Genomic DNA, 6,103 nt, shown 5'->3' with positions numbered 1-6,103 from the left:
TCCCCATCAGTGATGAGGCCGACTATAGCAGAGTCATCAGAGAACTTCTGCAGGAAGCACTGGGTTGAGTTGTGGGAGAAGTCTGCAGTGTAGATGGTGAAGAGGAACGGAGCCAGAACCGTTCCCTGTGGGGCCCCCGTACAACCCTGTCCGACACACAGCCCTGAGTCCTCACATACTGTGGTCGGTTGGTGAGGTAGTCCAGAATCCAGGTAGTGAGGTGATGGTCCACTCCAGAGTTCTCCAGCTTGTCCTTCAGAACCGAGGGAAGAATGGTGTTGAAGGCACTGGAGAAATCAAAGAACATGATTCTCACAGTGCTCCCAGCGGTCTCCAGGTGAGCGAGGGAACGATGTAGGAGGTGAATGATGGCATCATCCGCTCCAATGCCAGGTTGGTAGGCAAACTGAAGTGGGTACAGTTTGTACATGTAAATCAGGATTTGTATGTGTAAAAATAATTTGTGTGTGCGTAAAAAAGATTTGTATGTGTAAAAAGAATTTGTGTGTGCGTAAAAAAGATTTGTGTGTGTGTAAAAAAAAGATTTGTATGTGTAAAAAGAATTTGTGTGTGCGTAAAAAAGATTTGTATGTGTAAAAAAGATTTGTGTGTGTGTAAAAAAAAAAGATTTGTATGTGTAAAAAGAATTTGTGTGTGCGTAAAAAAGATTTGTATGTGTAAAAAGAATTTGTGTCTGTGTAAAAAAAGATTTGTAGGTGTAAAAAGAATTTGTGTGTGCGTAAAAAAGATTTGTGTGTGCGTAAAAAAGATTTGTGTGTGGACTTAGCCAAAAAAAACCGTGTGAAACTCTGCAAGTTACAAGTACGAATTTTGACCCTATTTTTCTTCCTTTCATCTGATTGGTCAATGTCATGTCAATCACAAATGTAACAATCCAATCAGAGAACAGATGGGTTTGGCTGTCGGAGGGCGCTTTTTTGAACTGCAAATAGGGTCAAAATTCGTACTTGTAACTTGCAGGTGTTTTTTTTGGCTAAGTCCACACACAAATCTTTTTACGCACACAAAAATTTTTTACACATACAAATCTTTTTACACACACAAATTCTTTTTACACATACAAATCTTTTTACACACAAAATCTTTTTACACATACAAATCTTTACACACACACAAATTCTTTTTACACATACAATCTTTTTTTACACACAAATCTTTTTACACATACAAATCTTTTACACACAATAAATCTTTTTACACATACAAATCGTTTTTACACACACACAAATTCTTTTTACACATACAAATCTTTTTTACACACACAAATCTTTTTTACACATACAAATCTTTTTTACACACACACAAATTCTTTTTACACATACAAATCTTTTTTACACACACAAATCATTTTCACACACACAAATCTGTTTTACACATACAAATCGTTTTTACGCACACACAAATTCTTTTTACACATACAAATCTTTTTTACACACACACAAATCTTTTTTACACACACAAATCTTTTTTACACATACAAATCTTTTTTAGGCACACACAAATTCTTTTTACACATACAAAACTGATTTACAAGTACAAAATATTTATGACCACATTTTGAGCCCATACAAAGCCAAAAAGAAGCATTTAATGAATCCACTGTTGCTCCTCTGCTGCCCAAATATCAGACACACTCAGTCTTTAGTTTTTATGATATTGAATAATAATATGATATATAGTTGATACTGTCTTTCAGCATAAAGCACACAGAGATGTGTCCTGTTTCAGATTCATGCTCTTTATATTCAGCTGATATTTTTATTCATTGTTGAGCTTTTGTATAAAACTTTGAATGTATCCTGTTCCACAGAGAAAAAAGTCTGTGATTTTTAGTAGCTGATAGCAGCAACTTAAAGTCAGCAGAGTTACATTAGGAAGTGCTGGTATGAACACCAACAAATACTTTTACTGTCTGAGTGTAAAGATCTATATTGTGTAAAAAAAATAATTATTTGGTATAAAAACATGAAAAAGCTGCTTCATGATTCATTTAATGTCAGATACTTTTATTGTAGTTTTAGTGTATCTCTCTTGTATTTTAATCTGAAGCTGTGAATGTTATTTTTTATTTTATTTTAATGTTGTTTGCTGTTCTCACTTTTTCTGGATTTTACATAGTTTTTTAAAAGTTATTTATTTTGAATGTAGAGCACTGTGATCAGCTCTGTTGTTTTAAACATGGTATATAAATACATTTGACCTTGACTTCACTTTCTCTTGTATTTTAATCTGAGTAAAGATTTAAGATTGTTTGGGCTTGATTAGATTTTCTTGGCTTTATGATTGGCTTTAAAGCTTTTATTGAAGCTGTATTGTGATACTACCTTTTATTTTTTCAGTAGGGCGCAGTGCTCTCCATTTAGAAGTACTTTGAGTTCATGTATTACACATATAAACATTCCTACTATTATTAATTACTAATTATTGAAGAAAGAAAGAAAACTCTGATCATTAAAACAAGTTAGTTAGGTTGCAGTGATATTTGTGTCCAGAGCTCTGTGAGTTGATGATCCAGTCATGGCCTTTGATGATGTTGAGCCATCACTCGCTGTCCTGTGTTTGTCCCACATGTGGCTTTCTAGAGGAACAAAACACAGCTGGGTGCGAAAACATCGTCAGTACACACTGTGAGGTGCAGCTCTGCATTATTTGTCTGTTTGTTTTTAAAATATTATTACTCCTCCATTCAGAAGCAGACCTGGACAGGTCACCACTGTGTCACATGACTAACTCACAGAGACACACAAACATTCAAATACCACAGCACAGGAGTTTTACTTTGTTTGTTGTTAGAACAGAACAGAACTAGAAAGTGCATTTTCTGAAGAAACTGCAGTGTGAATGCTTGAATCTGAATGTATGCACTGAAATGAATTAATTGCTGAATTTAAGTTAAAAATGTTGAATGAGATGAAAAATACAGAAATTTTGCACCTGAAAACAAAAGTGCTGAACTGCTAAAAGCTGACAACCACACAGAAGAAGTTGGAAAATAGCTGAAAATATTTTAATTGTAAATTAGAAAAAATAAGAAATGAGAAAAGACAATTTAGAGTCAGATAACATCTGAATGAATATTAAAAGTTCATATTCTTTGAATCACTGAATGACTAAAATGTGATCCCTCCACTTGAATCCACACAGTTTAAAAAGTTTAAATGTCTGAGCTTTGAAAGACATGGTGTTGGAAAGAGAAGAACGATGGCGACGTTTTGAGGATAAAATGATGGCTGTAGAGCAAACACTGTGGACACAGCAGCAGTTGAAAGAGAAGTGTTTAAGATGAATCTTGGCAGAGTGAGTGACAGAGCTCGTTAAGCAGGCAGGTGTGAGCCTGGTTGCTATAGTGACTGCACCCATTGGCTCCATACACACGCACACAGACATGCACCTCACTTTTGCTGCTTAAAATGAACAGAAAAGTCAGGCCGAAACAAATCGTTCCCAAATGAAAAGTACAGGTCCTATTGACGAAATTCTTTCACCGTGAGCGGCAGCAATGTCCAGTCTACCTAATTCTCAGTTTTCATGCCTGTGGAGTTTATTATATGGACGTGGTGACAGTGTAAAAACACCATGCTCTTCTGATTTTCAAACGAACCTTCTGAGCCATTTTAACATTAGAGTCTATGGAGGAGTTGGAGGGAGGAGGCTGTGCTTTGGTGACATTTATGAAAGAACCATAACACCTAGTACAATAGTAAACACATTGGATGAAAGAGGACAGCGATGGCTACGTTTTGAGGGTAAAATCAGACCTGTAGACCAAACACTGCGGACACAGCAGCAGTTTTAAAAAATATTTTAAGATTAATTTTTTTGCTCCTCTCACTCTAGCAGTTGAGCTGTCTCACTATAGCCCCAACATTCCGTCCCATACACACCCATTATAAACTCTGAAACGGGTGAAAAACATCATGAAACTTAAACTGGAACTGAAGAAAAAGTATAATAGATATTGAAAAGATAAATACAAGTTGAATAGTTGAATGACTTGTCTTTGTTTTAAAGTTTGAATGGTGGCTCTATGTCAACGTATGTGGAAGTAGATACAGTTTGAAAATGAGTGAGTTGAAGGAGAATTTGAAGGGTCTCCCCATTGAAATACATGGGAAATTTTTGTTGAAAAAAGTTAAATAAAATTAAAAATATAAATGTTAAAAATGAGAAAAATAGAAGCACACCATTCCAAAAGAAGAGGAATCTAATGGTGTTTGAATGGTTTTTCTAAGTTGAACGGTTTTGAAGGAGATAGATGGCGAAAAACGTACGGAAAATGAAATAATAAAAACTAGAAAGTGCATTTTCTGAAGAAACTGCAGTGTGAATGCTTGAATCTGAATGTATGCACTGAAATGAATTAATTGCTGAATTTTGAGTTAAAAATAAAAATGTTGAATGAGCTGGAAAATGCAGAGTTTTTAACCTGAAAACAAAAGTGCAGAACTTTTGAAAGCTGATGTTCACACAGAAGAAGTTGGAAAATAGCTGAAAAGTTTTTAAATTAAAATTTGGAAAACCTAAGAAATGAGAACAGAAAATTTAGAGTCAGAAAACACCTGAATGAATATTAAAAGTTCATATTCTTTGAATCACTGAATGACTAAAGTGTAATCCCTACACTTGGATCCACCCACTTTTAAAGGTTTACATCTCTGAGCTTGGAAAGACATGCTGTTGGAAAGAGAAGAACGATGGCTTCGTTTTGAGGGTAAAATGATGGCTGTAGAGCAAACACTGTGGACACAGCAGCAGTTGAAAGAGAAGTGTTTAAGATGAATCTTGGCACAGTGAGAGACAGAGCTCGTTAGGCAGGCAGGTGTGAGCCTGGTTGCTATAGTAACTGCACCCAATGGCTCAGTACACACGCACACAGACATGCACCTCACTTTTGCTGCTTAAAATGAACAGAAAAGTCAGGCCGAAACAAATCGCTCCCAAATGAAAAGTACAGGTCCTATTGACGAAATTCTTTCACCGTGAGCGGCAGCAGTGTCCAGTCTACCTAATTCTCAGTTTTCATGCCTGTGGAGTTTATTATATGGACGTGGTGACAGTGTAAAACACCATGCTCTTCTGATTTTCAAACGAACCTTCTGAGCCATTTTAACATTAGAGTCTATGGAGGAGTTGGAGGAGGAGGCTGTGCTTTGGTGACATTTATGAAAGAACCATAACACCTAGTACAATAGTAAACACATTGGATGAAAGAGGACAGCGATGGCTACGTTTTGAGGGTAAAATCATACCTGTAGAGCAAACGCTGCGGACACAGCAGCAGTTTTAAAAAGATTTTAAGATTAATTTTTTCGCTCCTCTCACTCTAGCAGTTCAGCTGTCTCACTCTAGCCCCAACATTCCGTCCCATACACACCCATTATAAACTCTGAAACGGGTGAAAAACATCATGAAACTTAAACTGGAACTGAAGAAAAGTATAACAGATATTGAAAAGATAAATACAAGTTGAATAGTTGAATGTCTTGTCTTCGTTTTAAAGTTTGAATGGTAGCTCTATGTCAACGTATGTTGAAGTAGATACAGTTTGAAAATGAGTAAGTTGAATGATGATTTGAAGGGTCTCCCCATTGAAATACATGGGAAATTTTGTTGAAAAAAAGTTGAATAATTTTAAAAATATAAATGTTATAAATGAGAAAAGTAGAAGCACACCATTCCAAAAGAAGAGGAATCTAATGGTGTTTGAATGGTTTTCTAAGTTGAACGGTTTTGAAGGAGATAGTCGGCGAAAAACGTGCGGAATAGGAAAAAAATAATAATAACTAGAAAGTGCATTTTCTGAAGAAACTGCAGTGTGAATGCTTGAATCTGAATATATGCACTGAAAAGAATTAATTGCTGAATTTTAAGTTAAAAATGTTGAATGAGATGAAAAATACAGAAATTTTCACCTGAAAACAAAAGTGCTGAACTGCTAAAAGCTGAAATCCACACAGAAGAAGTTGGAAAAGAGCTGAAAATGTTTTAAATGTAAATTAGAAAACCTAAGTAATGAGAAAAGACTATTTAGAGTCAGAAAACATCTGAATGAATATTAAAAGTTCATATTCTTTGAATCACT

This window comes from Oreochromis aureus, linkage group 3, assembly GCF_013358895.1.
Source record: "Oreochromis aureus strain Israel breed Guangdong linkage group 3, ZZ_aureus, whole genome shotgun sequence".
In the NCBI taxonomy this organism is placed as follows: Eukaryota; Metazoa; Chordata; class Actinopteri; order Cichliformes; family Cichlidae; genus Oreochromis; species Oreochromis aureus.
The sequence above is the reverse complement of the archived record's forward strand: the minus strand, read 5'-3'. Positions refer to the sequence as shown.